The sequence below is a fragment of the Podarcis pityusensis genome (genome assembly GCF_964106645.2).
Source record: "Podarcis pityusensis genome assembly, chromosome: 12".
In the NCBI taxonomy this organism is placed as follows: domain Eukaryota; kingdom Metazoa; phylum Chordata; class Lepidosauria; order Squamata; family Lacertidae; genus Podarcis; species Podarcis pityusensis.
Genome location: NC_138037.1, coordinates 42,492,714 through 42,508,925, shown reverse-complemented (window position 1 = coordinate 42,508,925; position 16,212 = coordinate 42,492,714). Strand labels below are relative to the sequence as shown.

General features: G+C 46.2%; 1 protein-coding gene across 5 annotated transcripts in view; it reads right to left on the bottom strand.

Moving 5' to 3' along the window:
* The window catches only part of LRRC3B (leucine rich repeat containing 3B), a 64,966-nt gene extending 52,505 nt beyond the window's left edge, over window positions 1–12,461 (bottom strand). For 3 of the 5 annotated variants that reach the window (XM_080975076.1, XM_080975078.1, XM_080975079.1), the window contains exon 1: window positions 10,291–11,752. The gene's annotated coding sequence lies outside the window, so the exon portion shown is untranslated. Of the gene's footprint in view, window positions 1–10,290; window positions 11,753–12,284 lie in introns of those variants that run through there. The other 2 variants (XM_080975077.1, XM_080975080.1) reach the window with 1 other exon arrangement.
* Between the last annotated feature and the right edge of the window lie 3,751 nt (window positions 12,462–16,212).

Genomic DNA, 16,212 nt, shown 5'->3' with positions numbered 1-16,212 from the left:
ATGGAGCTGAATTCCTCTTGAAAGAGCAGGTGTATAGACTAGGAGTACTCCTTGATCCAGGCTTGTCACTAGATGCTCAGGTCACTTCCGAAGTACAGAGTGCCACTGCACCAGCTCTGACTGACTCACCAGCTATGGCCATTTGTAGCCTGAGATAACCTAGCCACAATGACCCATGCTATGATAACCTCCCGCTTGGCTTACTAAGATGCACCTTACACCTTGAAAACAGTCTGGAAGCTACAGCGATTGGAGAACACAGCTGCCAGAACGTTGACCGGAGGAGTTAGCAGGGATCATGACACCGATTCTGAAAGATATACAGTGGCTTCCTATTCATTTAAGATACTGAAAAACAAATTAGGATCCAGATATATGAAGGAACGTATCGCCCTGTATCAGCCTTCCCAGGTCCTTTGCTTTGCCCTACCGCGGTGGATATACACTAGGCGGTGTCACACTGTAGGGTTTACTCTGTGGTGGCATCCTGACTAAGGAATTCTCTCCCCATTCCATTCCTAGAAACATGAGTGGAGTCAACACCTAGGTCTTCTCCCGTTGCCCAAATGCCCAATCTGTTTCACTGGCTTCTGCCACGATTCTGGGTGTCTGTATGGATGGACTTTAAATGCTGTGTTTTTAACCTGTGTTTAACTTAAAATTGTTTAGGGAAGTTTTTAATGTTTGAAGTTTTATTCTGTTTTTAATGTTCTGTTGAAAGCCACCCAGAGTGGCTGAGGAAACCCAGCCAGATGGGCAGGGTAGAAAGAAAAAGTTGTTATTGTTCTTGCTGTTGCTGTTTCAATTATGTTGCAACCAACCCTACGATCACTTTGTGAAACATAAGCTAAAGAAGATATTTAAGAAACAAGCAAACATTAGCAGGAAACATCCTGAAATGCTTAATGACCAGCATTCCTCCAGTTCCTAATCTAGTAAAAGCCACACTTTATCACCTATTGATTAGCTATGAAGAGCCCTGAAATCTCTAGTATGTTTTGTAAAGGTAAAGGGACCCCTGACCATTAGGTCAAGTCACGGACAACTCTGGGGTTGCGGCACTCATCTTGTTTTAGTGGCCGAGGGAGCCAGCGTACAGCTTCCGGGTCACGTGGCCAGCATGACTAAGCCGCTTCTGGTGAACCAGAGCAGCGCACGGAAACACCGTTTACCTTCCCGCCAGAGCGGTACCTATTTATCTACTTGCACTGGCATGCTTTCGAACTGCTAGGTTGGCAGGAGCTGGGACCGAGCAACGGGAGCTCACCCCGCCGCGGGGATTCGAACCGCCGACCTTCTGATCAGCAAGTCCTAGGCTCTGTGGTTTAACCCACAGTGCCACTAACTTAACTCCACCTAAAGCCTAGACCCTTGCTCTGTTAAACAGGTGGAAGAAAATCACCTCCCCTTTCTGTATCTAGAAATCAACAAGGCATGATCGCCCTACTCTTTGGTGAGTCTTTGTCATCAAGGCTATAGTTGGGTCTGTCTCAGACCCCAAGATTCCCCTTAGATATTCCCAGAGAAACTCTACAAGGCAGCACATGGTGATTTGATTTCAGAAGCAGTTTTATATTTCTTTGATGGGTACCTGGTCTTTCATCTCCGAAACCTTGAAGTCCCGGTGTTCCCACAAAAGGATCTTGCTGGAATAAACTCAGCTTGGCTTCATCAGGAGTCCTGGCTTTGGTGCTCTTTTTCTGCACTCCCATTTCAGCAGACTCCATCCAGGAAAGCCTTGCCGTAGCCAATGACAATCTCCTCTTTTTTACTTTCTCTTTTGGAGCTTAGCCTAATGTGAATAGTTCCTGCACTGGACAGAGCGTATGGAAGGAAAGGTACAACCCTCATTTTCTCTTGATGGATTTTCAGTTTCTATGCAATACACCCCATCCAGTTTTCCCCTGTAGCCTCTGTGGCTAAATACAGCATCACTTCTCCTTCTTTTCTTTCCCTTTTATCCCCGAAACAGCCTCCACAGTCAACTATCCACAGTCAACTATCACACTGGAATTTTGCTATTCTCTCCCAATAATCAGTTAATCAATCAATCAATCATGTCATTTGTATGCCAAATAAATAACAAATTATTATAATCAGTGCTATTTTTCTAGAAAAATAGGCGCCAGAGCTCACTATGATCTTATCCCTTGTTCTCTTAGAATGGTACCTGAGAGGTGCCAGAGCTGAGCTCCACTAAGCTCCAGCTGAAAAAAAGAGCCCTGATTATTATTATGCTGCTTTTCCAAAGTTAAAACCATGCTCAAGGCAGCTTACAACATATAAACAATTATATAATTACAAAGATAGCAAAAGTAGTCATTAACAATAAACAATATAGCAGAAGTACACAACCAAATCAAACCGTTTCCACATAAAACATAAGATCCAAAACAAAAATACAAAAAATAATAATAACACCAGCAACAGCAACAAACCCACTCCCAACAAAACCCCAGCCCAAGACTCTGTTCATCAGTCTCTGCTTTTGTAGCTGGAGTCAGTCAAGGCTGCCTTTCCAGGCCAGATCTGCAAGGCAGGGAGCAGGTCTTCTAGGACTCACAGCAAAGTCCCTTTCCAAGAGTTCATTTCTAGAAAAGCTCTGATGTTATCTCAGTCGGTCCTTTACAAGGGAACTCCACTACCTTGACTAAACAATCCGAAGTTACTTGCACTGCATGCCTGCCTATTTGGAAAATGCGTTAATATCTGGGCCAGCAGTGCCTGATATAAGCAGCCTGTCTTCCAGCTGAACAGAGCCAGGGTTGCAGTGGAAATATTTCCCCTAGAACATTTACACTAAATGCCACCCCCCGTTTTTTTGTTTTTGTTTTCCATAAGGGCTTCATCCTTGAACACAGAGCCATAGTCCATATAGAGGGTGACACATGTCAAAGCAAGGGTGGTAACAGTTTGGTGGGTCCTGACATTTTACAAGCTTTCCACACATGAAGTAAGCTTGAGACTAGAGCAGGGAGAAGCAACATTTAAACCACATGGTCCCTCCTCCCTACCCACCTATTTTTGTGTACCTTGGTTTGAAACCCCAGGGCTTCCCCTTTACTGCAAAAGTCTCTGCCCTTTGCGGCTGTCCTCAATCAACATACATAAATTAAATAAAACGTGGCTGTGTTCTATGTCACTGTTAAAAATACACATGCTGCTTGCTGGGCAGGGTGACCACCAGCCAGCAGCAATATGACTTGATCCACAATAGCAGAACATGCCGTCATTCTGCCACAGCGTGACTGAAGGGTAAGCCATCTGTTAAGAAGTGCGGTGCCACAGGAATACATCTTGTAACATTCACATCGGCGTTTAAGAGCTTTCTTTTTCAGTGTTGGGGCGCAAGTCTGCCTAGAAGCCACCGCCTTTAACCCAGAAGCTTTGTGTTTTAATTACAAGTGCATAAAAACTGATAAGTTCTGTAGGAAACAGAGGTGCTTGCTCCACAAGCTCCACAGCTGAGCCTGTGCACTAAAGGGAAAAACCAAGGCACAAAAGCAGGCTGAATTCTCCTTTTTCTTGGCGAGGGACTCCAGAAAGTCAGAAACGCTTTAAGGCTTTCTTGTTATTACCCTGTTGTCTGGAATTTATCCTTCAATAAAAAGAAGAATGAATGTGCATACTAAGGTCTCCAAAGCAGTGCACCACAGAGCAGTTAAAAAAAAAAGTAATATCTCATAAGGTTGTGCTTTCAATTTCTAATAAATCCAATATTGGGGGAAACAGGTCTCTTGGCTCTGTCTTGGCATATCTACCAATGTGACACAGATTCTCCCGTCTTTCATTTGCTAGTTCTGCGGCTTCAAATACTCCAGCCACTACTCTGAAATCCTCAAATATCACCCTCCTGTTGCCAGAATATTGCTCATGGCTGTTCCTTTTTTTACTTGATTTTAGCAGAAACCTACCTGGGGCCCAATCTAAGGAAGGATAATTAAGCAAAACAATTGACTGCAAGCACAGGATCCCAAGGGAAAGGTACTTAACTATGATGGCTAGTCCTCCGATTGCTACTGTGACTTCTTAGCCACAACACATAAATGCCATATTTTCCCCCTTTTCTTCTTACCTAGCCAAGCATTTACTTAATCCTCCTTTTGCCCATCTTTCATACATCCTCCCCTTTACCCTTTTCAAATAATCTCTATCCTGAAAGCAGAACGAGTATTGGTAGATGTCATTTCGCCCACTACTCCCTTGGTAGGGAGACTCAGTGGTTTGGAGTTGTCAGGGGCAGGCCTTGGTAATACAGTGTCCTGTGCAAGGCCAAAATTTGATACACACGCCCCATAGCCCTTGGGGTGCCTCCCCAAAGTCACTTTGGGAAGGAGGCGTGGGGCTCTGGCAGCATCCTAGAGCCCTCCTTCCTCCTTCCTAAAGCTGGGAAAGCTTTGAGATGGAGGCAGGAGGACTCTAGGACCCTGCCAGAGCCCTCCTGCCTCCTTCTGCTTACTAGGCTACCGGTAGGATGTGGGGGAACTGGTCATGCTCCCCTAAATCTGCCCCTGGAGTTGTGATCACTCTGTGCGGGGAGGGGAAGGAATGTAGCACAGCAGGAGAGCATCTGCTTTGCATGCACAAGGTCTCAACTTTCATCCCCAGCATCTCCAGGGAGCCTGGGAAAGATTCCACACTGGAATTGTAGAAAGTAAAGCTAAAGGGAGCCCTGACCATTAGGTCCAGTCGTGGCCGACTCTGGGGTTGCGGCGCTCATCTTGCTTTATTGGCCGAGGGAGCCGGCGTACAGCCTCCAGGTCCTGTGGCCAGCATGACTAAGCCGCTTCTGGCGAACCAGAGCAGGGCACGGAAACACCACTTACCTTCCCGCTGGAGTGGTACCTATTTATCTACTTGCACTTTGACGTGCTTTCAAACTGCTAGGTTGGCAGGAGCAGGGACCGAGCAACGGGAGCTCACCCCGTCGCGGGGATTCAAACCGCCAACCTTCTGATCAGCAAGTCCTAGGCTCTGTGGTTTAACCCACAGTGCCACCCGCGTCCCAGAATTGTAGAAAGCCACTGCCAAACAGTGTAGACCACTGGTTTTCAACTGGTGGGTTGGGACCCACTAACTGAGTTTCAACGGAAGCACTGCCACCATGCAAATATTAAGAAATGGGTCCCCAAAGGCATGCTTGGATTAAAGGCGGGTCTGAAAAGGTTGAAGATACCTGGTGTCCATTTACTGAGCAAAATGGACCAATGAGTGACTAAGCATAAGGCACTTTCATATTTCCTATGAATGAGACATGCCTTCACAATCGTACTCATGACACAGAGCCATCATAATGTGAAGAATGGAAATGTTATCCTTCTGGAGAGGTAGAAGCCAAAAATATGAGGTCCCACCCTATCATTCCAATGCTGTCCCTGTTCAACCAAATACAGACGCCTGTGGTGCAGCTCAGACCATAGAATTGCACTGGCCAGAATTAGAAACAACCATTGTATGCTCTGAACATTGGCATTTTCCCCCCTTAGTCGTTGATGATAACAAGCTTTTGGCTTGACAACGCTCTAAATCAAGACCTGGAATCAAATACTGTATCAGGAAATGTGATCAGGAAAAAAGATGCTTTTCACATCGGTTAATGTTCCCAAATAACTGAAAGCTTAAATTCAAACAGGATGCAGCTTAAATTATATTTCAGTAAGGACTGGATGAACCAAGAATTTCCCTGAACAAAAGCAGGTCCAAGTTGTGTTTGTCAAGAGCTGTACTTGTCCAAGGTTTGCAGCAGTATTTTAACATCAATTTTTATTTGTAGGTAAACACACACACACACACACACACACACACACACTCATATATGTAGTCACAATTGACTGACCCTCAGAAGTATTTTAATTTACTCTCTCTGTGTATTTTCTCTGAATACGGGGGTGGGGGAGGGCAATTCAAAGTTTGTACACGATTTGCCGCGTGCAGGGGTCTTCCCTGCCAAACAGATGGTGCTGTCAGCTCTGACAGGACTTTTCACCGGTGGGATAATGGGAGAGAGGATGACTGGAAATCAGTGGCTTCCTCCCAAAACAGGTGGCTACAGTGCTGGGGAGGGTGAACCAAGATTTATATCTTGTTGCTATTTTAACTAAATGTGAAGAATGGCATAATTGGAAAGTCTGGATCCACTGAAAGCCACAAGCATCCGCAAAACGGTTCCCAATGATTCAGCAAAACTGCACCACCAGGAGCAATAGGTTGCGCCCAGACAAAAGGCTAAAATTCTATACCCGGGCAATCCTGTCCCACTTACCTGGAAGTAATTCCCATGTAAGATAATTATTTGAGCATTGGTGTCAGTGGGAACTAAGTGCAGCTAACTTAGGGATCCAACCCTATGTATTTTTCAAGCATAACATGTTTCAGTTAATGTTGCATCATTGTGAACATGCAAAGCTTAAATCACTGAGTGATATGGAACTCTGTAACAAGGGCCTCATTGGTAAGTGGTTGCCTAAGGAGAGCACTGTTTTCATTAAGAGGAAGCACATTTATCTACACAGAAATAAATGTCTATGAGGCCCTACCTCTTGCTGACACACACTGTACAGAGCCAAATTATAATGCCCATGAAGCAACAGCTGTCTGCTCCGAAATAAATATGATCAGACTTGAACTACTGTTTGCTGTTTTCATTCCTCCATTGAGACAGCTCCAACCAGACATTCTAAATCCATCACAGAGTGGGGAGGAGATTGCTAGCTCAATCCCTCAACCAACTTCGCCATCATCCTTCCTGACTCAGAGGCAAATGTCTGCAGACCAAATGCCTGGTCTTGTGTAGGTTCTCCACAAGATTTAGAACCATGAAGGATCAATCGGATGAATGCTTTAAACAGGTCCCCAGAACACCCAATTAGGTGAACACAAACGTATTTCCTCATCAGATTAAAGCAAATGACTTCTTGCCTTACCAAAGCTTTCAAAATGCATTTGCTAAATAAATTCCAGTGCTTTAGAAATTGTCTTGTATGTTTTTTAAATCACTTGCTAGAAATTCTAGAAACTTCATTGAATTCAGCTGATATTCTGTAGGGCCTCTACCATTTAAAAATTTCACATGACCAATTCCCCATTTTCTTTTTATGGAGAAAACTCCAAGCCCAATGAAATATGTGGAAATATTCTTATTGTTCTGGTCTCTAGAATCAAGGAAATCAGACAAAGGGATACACAAATATTTCAAAAGTGGCATTTAACAACGCTATAGAGTTATTATTCCCCTTTCCCCACACTGCAGTTTGACAACAACAACAAAACCGGCTTCTCATCAAAGGTCTAATCCTGACAAAGCTAAGTACTTGAACTTCCCATATGATTTAAGTATATGTTTGACTCCCACTGAAATCAATGGGATTGAAAAATGCTTCACTTGGTTGGATCATGCCTTCATTTTTTCAAACACTAGCCTTGTTCACAAATAATATTGAGCTATAAACTATGGTTTATAGCATGAATGAGCTCCAAGCAACCCACAAATGATAGCCAAGGTTTGTTCTTGTTTGGGGAAAACAAACTATGAGCCCAGGGTTTACATGCCATGCTAAGCAAACCATGGCTTAGTTCCCTCCAGTGCAGCAGCAACATAGGAGTAGCAAAGTGGCTGTAATTTTCCAAGTGTGCACAAGCATGCTTGCTTGTTCACACTAGGCCAAAGTTTGACTTAGTGTTATGTGCAAACTGAGCCAGTATCTTTTTGATATGCATGGCAAGTTGCTATATCCTTCATTTTTTGGTCAAGTAACTAAACTCATCAAGGCCAAGGAAATTTCCCCATAAATAAGGCAAAGCAGACTTATGTGATTGCAAAAGTAGGCAAACTACATTAAATATGAATTAGTATGCTACTCTTTTTTAGTGTCAAATGGAAATGTGATCATCTTTAATTTTTCAGTAGTTTCCAATATTTTGTCTTCAGATGAGAAAGGACTGAAATTTTCACTTGGCTTCTGTTCACCTTCAAATCGCCGATGGCATGCTAATAAAGCTTCTGAGCTTCTTGAGGGTATTGGCTTAGGACTGTTAACCTGGGATCTTTAGTTGCTGATTGAGCTAATCAGCAATACACCTCACTAATAATTTCAGGTTATTAATGCACCAACATGGGGCTTGCACAGAGCAAAACACTCCACCAGAGTTTGCACAGAACAAATAACGATTCTGTTGTTGTTCATACAATTGCTTATCCTGGGTTAAAAGAGCAGGAAGTCAACAGTTCCTGACTATGTGATTTCACAACTCACTTTATCTTCCAGTTCATCCCTTGAGTGCGTAAACAAACCAAGAGCTAAAGTGAATTAATGGCTTGTGATCCCAGGATAAATGATCACATAAACAAGCCCTCCATTACAGATGGCCTTGCTTTCCAAAGCTGTTTCAGATGCTTCCCATTTGAGCGACTTGCAGTGCAATCTATAATCATTATATTAATATTTATTAATTAATTTATTTATTTATACCCCAACTGTTTGCTTGACAGATCTACTCAGAAGCACATCTTATTGAGTTCAATAGGCTTTACCCTCAGGTAAGCAGTTACAGCTTTAGCTTGGTTCAATATACAATGACAAGCACAAAAGATACAAACTGGCCCAAGACACTTGACACTTTTGAGCCAACTCCCTGTTTAAAGCACTACAAACTCCAAACCCATCTTTATTTTACTCCATCTTAAATCACAGTTCATCATCTGAATATAGACTTATTTCTTGCAGTTAAGGTTAGATTTGAGGCCTTTTTTAAAGCACTATGAAGAGAAAGTCTTGACCAGTCCCATCTTTGTCTAAATATATCCTTACTTCATTTGAATCAAAGCTCATCAGAAATGCTTATTTCATTTATTGCAATTAAATCTTTATTTCCATTGCCTTCTCCTTCTGGCACAACATGTGACTTACTAGTAATCATCTTTCTCAACATCAAAAAGCTACAATTATGATTTCTGCAGTCTCACTCGGAAAATAGATCACTCAAGGCCCAAACAGCACAAAATGTTAAATGTCTCCCGAGAGGTAGAAGTTCTTAGCAACTTAAAGGCAATGGAAATTTATGCTGTAGCTGGTGTGTTTTTTTCTGCTGGAAGACAAACAGAATATTACTCATTGTTTTCAGAGGTCAGAAGGACCAAGTCCAACTTTAATTCTGAGTGTAAGCCCATAGCCTCTTGAGGTCAGTGGCAAAGCTCCCATTCACATTTAGGAACCTGGATCTCGCCCTTTACATTATATCATTACTCTTTTAAGAGAAGATCTTGGATTCTGTAAGCAAAACAAAACCCAGCAAACTTATTTGAACACATATTTCGCTATCAAATATTATTTGAAGCAATAGGGAATGCAGAACTGGTCCAATTATTCTTCCAATTATTCTGGCTGTACTAAACTGGACCTAATACAGAAATATCAGAAACTGATATTGTACTGGTCATGGCTGAAGTAGGAGAGAGTCAGTTTATAAAACAGGTTATATATTCTGGTCTTTGTCAACAAACCACACACTTATTCACATCTGTAATTTACAGTCCAGTAATGGAAGTCAAACACAAAAGTTAAGCATGCAAACCGTCCTGTATCCCATCACAACACATTTCCAAGATTCGAGTTCTCAACAGGCCACAACATACACCACACAAGACATGGAAATATTACAATATCACCAGAATCTGTTCTGCCTCAAGTTTTCGGTTTAATGTTTTCCTTTTGTGGGATCAATATACTTTTGTTTGTATTCTAAAACAGGCTCCCGCTACCTCTTGTGTGGCATTTTAAATTTTATTTTACATTGCCCTATTTCTTACGTAGTTTGCCAGTTTGCTCACCTCTCCCAAGTTAGCAAAACACTGGACCAAAGCACACATTTCATTTGGCACAGCTTAGCTGTGTGCCAATATAATCAATACACCAAGGGTGGGGAGTTTGAGACACATACATAGCAATGCATTACACAGAGAGAGAGCCAGTTCCTACTTGCTGAGAACCTCTTCTATGCACAGCCATAGAATTTCTCTCCCTAGTGCCACATTTTAAGGTCAGGACCACAGTGTCCCAGCCAGGGCATGCCACTATATCACCCATTTCTGATCTTTGGGATACGAACTCCCCACCCTTCCTCCTCTACGACAGGCGTCACCAACCAAGGGAAGAAGGCGTTAGTAGGGGAACTGAACAAATTTTAAGAAAAAGGGGGGGACACACACCACACCTTACCCCCCCTCCCCGCGTATGAAAGTGAAGTTGGGAGAGGGTGGGGGGACCCGAGGGACAGGGGATTCGAGCGCCTTACCGAGTGCAGCGGGGTGACTCAGGCGGCGTGGAAGGCGAGGCGCAGGCGGGCATGGAGAGCTGCGGCGTGCCGAGCCTTTTGCGCCTCACCTGGGAGTCGCTGCTGCTGCTGCTGCTGCTACCGCAGCCCGGATCACAGACCTGGCTGCCATTTGTTGCGCGCCTTCCCGGGGACGACGCAAGCGAGGCATTGGAGGGAGGGAGAGAGAGAGAGAGCCTTTCCTCCCCACGATCCCGGCGGAGAGTCCGCTCCGTAGCAACCGATCCGGATTAAAAGGGTTTCCCCGCTTGGTTTTGGGTCTCCCCCACCACCAGCAGCCTTTTTTTTTCAGTGTGGCCAAATCCCAAGGCAACGCCAAGCGCTCCCCGCCGGCTGCTCGCTCGCTCTTCGCCTCATGGTGCGCGGCGCTGGCCAGCTGGAGGGCACGTCCCGATCGCCCGATCGCTTTCCCCGATCGCCCCCCGAATGCTGATCAGCGGCGGCGGCGGCGGCCCCAGCAGCTCGGCGGCGTCCTGCAAACCCGGGCGTGGCAAACCAAGCAGAGCAGCGCCTTGCGAGAGACAGGAGCACATGCACGACTTCGATTCGCTCTGCGGAGCCGTGGGGAGGTTGCGGGAAAGGGGTGGGATCGAGTGGACTCGATCGCCTCGTGCTCTACAGGTGCTGCCGCCTAGGAGATCGAGGGGGGGCTCTTACACTGGGCAGCCAGCCCCCCTCCCCAGCCATGGGGGGCTTTTTGCCCTTGGCAGGGAGGGCGCTTTGGAGACGCGATCGGGGCGATGACTTGCTTTGGGCGGGCCAGATCCCCCCCTCCCCCAGCTCCACGGCCGCGAGAGTTTCTTGGGACGTGCAGGCGGAGAGTCACGGACTCCGGGTGTCTGGCGCGATCCCCGCCCTCGCCTTGCTCCTGGGAGCCTGGGCGCGAAAGAGGCGCGGGCGTTGTGCCGCTTCCTGAATGGGCACCTGATCTCTCCAGGTCCCTCTACCTCTCCTCCTCCTCCAGCCCGGGAAAGGGTTCTCGATCTCGGGCAGCGATCTCTTCTCTTCCACCCGGGCATGTCAATCCATGACCCGCCCGCCGATCGGCCGCGCTCTCTTCTCCGAGATCACGTCCTCTGCCATGTACTCCGCGGTTACTCCTGATTTACTCAATCTGGGCAGCTCCGTTTTCATTCCAGGCACCCCGGGGGAGGCGAGGGGTGAGTGGGTGGGTGAAAGGATCTCCTCGGAAGTAAAGAGACTGGCTGCTGGGGTTGGGCGTCCGACCCTCTTCCCTCTGCACCTGCTAAGGCCAACCTCCCGTCCCCCCAAAAAAACTCCTGCTCCTGTTGCATTTGCAGCCTTGTCATTCAGTAACACCCCTCCACCCCACCCCACGGTTCCCTCCGGGTGTAGATCCCCGTGGAAAATACTACGTGCTGCCCACCGAACTATAGAATCGGTACCAGCCAGAAAAATGTAGATTTAGCAGCCTCATTTCCCAATGAGGCAGCTTTATCGAGGCTCAGTTCCATTCCGGTTTAAAAACGGGAGTTGTTGGGGTGGGTGGGGGGAGGGGAGGAAAGCGGGAAGGAAATGGGGTTTTGATGGGGGGGGTGGATTTGCCGCCGGATGGGAGAATTCGGTTCCGTGGCGGTGGCGCCTCGTGCGCAATCCTTTGGGCACCGGATTAAATCCGCGCGCATCATGCCCAAGCGCACTGCGCCCGAAGCTTCCCTCCGCGTTTTTCCATTTTTATCAACTTTAAAAGGCGTGTTGTTACGGTGCTGGGGGGGGGGGGCGGAGAGGGGACGACGCCTAGGCAACGACGCCGTTGAATCCTTGCCTGCCACGAATTCCGATCCGCTTGTCTATATAATGCATTCAGAGGCGTCAGGCTCCCCCCAACCCCGACCGACTCCCCAGCCCTTCCCTGGGAATCAATGGTCGCCATGGGGCGGCGGAGAGAGCGCGCCAATCCCGGGCAGGAAATGCAACAGGCGGCGGCGGCTTACCTTCCTTTGCCCAAATCTTGCGCCTGCCCGCCTGACCATATAAGCAGAAGAGAAGGAGTGGGCGCTATTCCCCCCTTCCCCTTCCAAAGGGAAGAAATGGCTACTCGTGCACGGATCCCGCTCGCTTCTGCCTGCCGAAAGAAGCAGCTCCGAGGCTCTCGTGGGGCCAAAGGAGACTCTGCCTTCCAGTGGCTGAAAACCAAAAACCCGCCACGAGGGAGGGCTAGAGGAAGGGCTTAAGCGGGGTATAAGGCCCGGCTCGGGGTCAGCATTTCTAGGACAAATAGGGTCTAAATTCTCCCTCTTCGCTTCTGTGTAGCATTATTACCACAGGCGTATGTAATTAATTAATTTTTTATTTCTACTTTTCAGATACAGCGGTACCTTGGTTCCCAAACTTAATCCGTTCCGGAAGTCCGTTCCAAAACCAAAGCGTTCCAAAACCAAGGCGCGCTTTCCCATAGAAAGTAATGCAAAACGGATTAATCCGTTCCAGGCTTTAAAAAACAACAACCCCTAAAACAGCAATTTAACATAAATTTTACTATCTAACGAGACCATCGATCCATAAAATGAAAGGAATGATCAATGTACTGTACTATAAAATAAATAAGAGTATTGTAAAGGTAAAGGTAAAGGTACCCCTGCCCGTACGGGCCAGTCTTGCCAGACTCTAGGGTTGTGCGCTCATCTCACTCTATAGGCCGGGAGCCAGCGCTGTCCGCAGACACTTCGGGTCACGTGGCCAGCGTGACAAGCTGCATCTGGCGAGCCAGCGCAGCACACGGAACGCCATTTACCTTCCTGCTGGTAAGCGGTCCCTATTTATCTACTTGCACCCGGAGGTGCTTTCGAACTGCTAGGTTGGCAGGCGCTGGGACCGAACGACGGGAGCGCACCCCGCCGTGGGGATTCGAACCGCCGACCATGCGATCGACGAGTCCTAGGCACTGAGGTTTTACCCACAGCGCCACCCGCGTCCCAAGAGTATTGTAGATGATGATAATTAAAATTCATTTTTCCCCCCTTACGTGCACTGATGATAGTCATTGTTTGGATGGGGTGGGGGCTTTTATCCATTTTCGCAGTCACACAATCAGTCAATCAGTAGCTGTACTGGGTTCCACACAGTCTCAAAAACAAGTCATAAAAACAAAGTCACAAGTGAGTCCCGTAAAACGAAGAACAAGTTACAGTCACAAAAACGGAAAAGCCACACAAACAAAAACGTCCCAAAAAGACTCTAATCACAACCATGCCACACATTTAAATCATATTTGAATGAAAGTGCTCATCAACTTGTGGGAGGGGCGCAGCTCAAATATTTTATTGGGGTGAAGGGATCTCAACCCCAGGAGTTGACTCCTATGGGTCACATTCACAACATACCTTTAAATCACATGGCTTCGCCCCAAAAGAATTGTGGGAAGTGTAGTTTGCCCCTCAAAGAAGCTGCAGTTCCCAGCAACTTTGGCAAACCACAGTTTCCAGGATTCTTTGGGGGAAGCCATGTGGCTTTAAAGGTATGGTGTGAATGTGACCAATAGAGGGGCCAACTCCTAGGGGCTGAGGTCCCTTCACACACACCCCATAAAATATTTGAGGGCTCTCCCCCCCACCCCTGAAAAAGTTGATGGGCATTGCTATTCAAGTGGTGTGCGAGTCGCATGTCATGTGATCAATCAGGTCTGGGCCCCCCAATATTTTATACAAGTTGGCACCCCTGAATGTGACCTCACAAAAGAACAAAATATTACAGTACTAGTTAAAAGGACAATAAAAGTGGGCGCAAAAATCAATTCAATCAAAGCACAAACAGCAGCAACTTGAGCGCTTAAGATATTTAGATGTCATAACCTTTAGATTTTTGCTGTTCCTTCAGATGGCTGTAGCTTCTAGACACTAGCATCCTCGGAATTTTAAGACAGAAGGGAATTCTCAAAGGTAAACTGCTGGGTTCAGTTTCAAAGCAAAATGGTTGGTTTTTTACTAATCAAAAGGGTAGCTTTTTTGAAGACACGCTGCACTACAAGCAACAAATATTGTACTGCCCAGGAACCAATTATCGTGCTGGGAACATAATTACTGTATTTGAGTACAGTTCAAGAGTATGATATTGATCATTGCAGGGAGAAATAAAACATAATGTAGGCTAAGGCAGTTCACCAGTTATCTGTAGCGTTCAAGATAATTTTTATTTTGGATAAATACATTTTATATATCAACGTCCTATCCTGCTGTGCTAGGCAAAATAACATTCTGTTACTGCTTCCGTGGTCAAAGTCAAAATGAGGTTTTTGCCACAGTTGTGGGGGTTGGGGAACCAGATGCACCCCCCAATTTGCCTTTAATTAGTTCCTAAACCCAGTATACAAAGTCATTAAAACTTAAGGCACATCAGAGCTATTATGCAAGGTGGGCGATCTCTGGAATGCATGATCCGCCTAGTCCAAATATTCTATCCTCTTCACCCATTGTCTAAGCACAGATAACAACTTCTTCTGCACCTTTAAGAAAAGATAGTCATCAGTTTGGGATGTTAGGCTGTATGTTGAGACTCTTCTAATCCCTGGATTTAGCAAATGTTAAAATTTAATCAAGACTTATGATTCTTGAAATAGCCAAGCTAGCCTCCTGGTGAGGTGATAGCCTGGATGATGTGCAAGGTAGTTAGAAAGACAGAGGCAGAGTTGAGGGCAGAGGGTTTTGCCGTGACGTGAGCTAGAAGCAAAAGCAGCGAGCTGGAGAGCAAGTCAGAACAATGTTTGATTTCTGCTTGAATCCAAAGCTGTGGCTATGGGAGAAACGAGATCCTTTTGAAGTGTTAATGCTGCGAACCCTTCCATAGTAGGCTCAGGTTGTATATATGTGTAAATAAACCATATATCATAAAGACACCGTAGTTTCTGCTGTGCCTCATTTCCAAAAGGGAAAACAGATCCTGGAAACCCTGGAATCTCAAACTGCTCAGAAACTGCAAGCAGAATCAAGTTAAAGAGGTTGAAGATGGAACTAGTGATGGATGAGCAACTGGATGAAATAAAGTGGGAGCATTCCTTCCAAATGTTTGAAGACCTCCAAGGGGAGAGAGCCACGTCTCTCACTGGCCAATGTAATTTTCCACTAGGAATCTCAGTGGGTATGGGTCATAAAAAGATTGCTAGCATCTTGCTTGCCAGGAGTTGAGAAAGAGGCCCAGTAAGCCTTTTCCATATTTGTGGCAGCCTTCCACTTCCTACTACTATGTTCCTGTCCCCAAAATACTTTTTCCTCCCTTTGGCATATAGGGTTGGGGTAAGGTAAAGGTAAAGGGACCCCTGACCTTTAGGTCCAGTCGTAACCGACTCTGGGGTTGCGGCGCTCATCTCCCTTTATTGGCCGAGGGAGCCAGCGTACAGCTTCCGGGTCATGTGGCCAGCATGAATAAGCCGCTTCTGGTGAACCAGAGCAACACACGGAAAGGCCGTTTACCTTCCCGCCGGAGCGGTACCTATTTATCTACTTGCACTTTGACTTGCTTTCGAACTGCTAGGTTGGCAGGAGCAGGGACCGAGCAACGGGAGCTCACCCCGTCACGGGGATTCAAACCACTGACCTTCTGATCGGCAACTCCTAGGCTCTGTGGTTTAACCCACAGCGCCACCCGCGTCCCCACAGGGTTGGGGTAGCAGGGGGCAATGGGAATTGGGTGTGCAAGCAGAATCAAGGCAGGGTGGACTGCTTACAGCAGGCAAAACCTGCTTCAGTCCTGCAAACAATTCAAGCATGGGGCTTACTTCTAATTCTCAGGGCATCCCTCCTTTGATAAATAGTTGGGGTGCAGGAATTACCTCTCCAAATATAGCTATCTGGTCATCAGTTTCTTATGGGGGCAGATTTGCCCCTCTTTCTCCCATTGAAGTTAAGGAAAGTTATTTACTTTCATGAG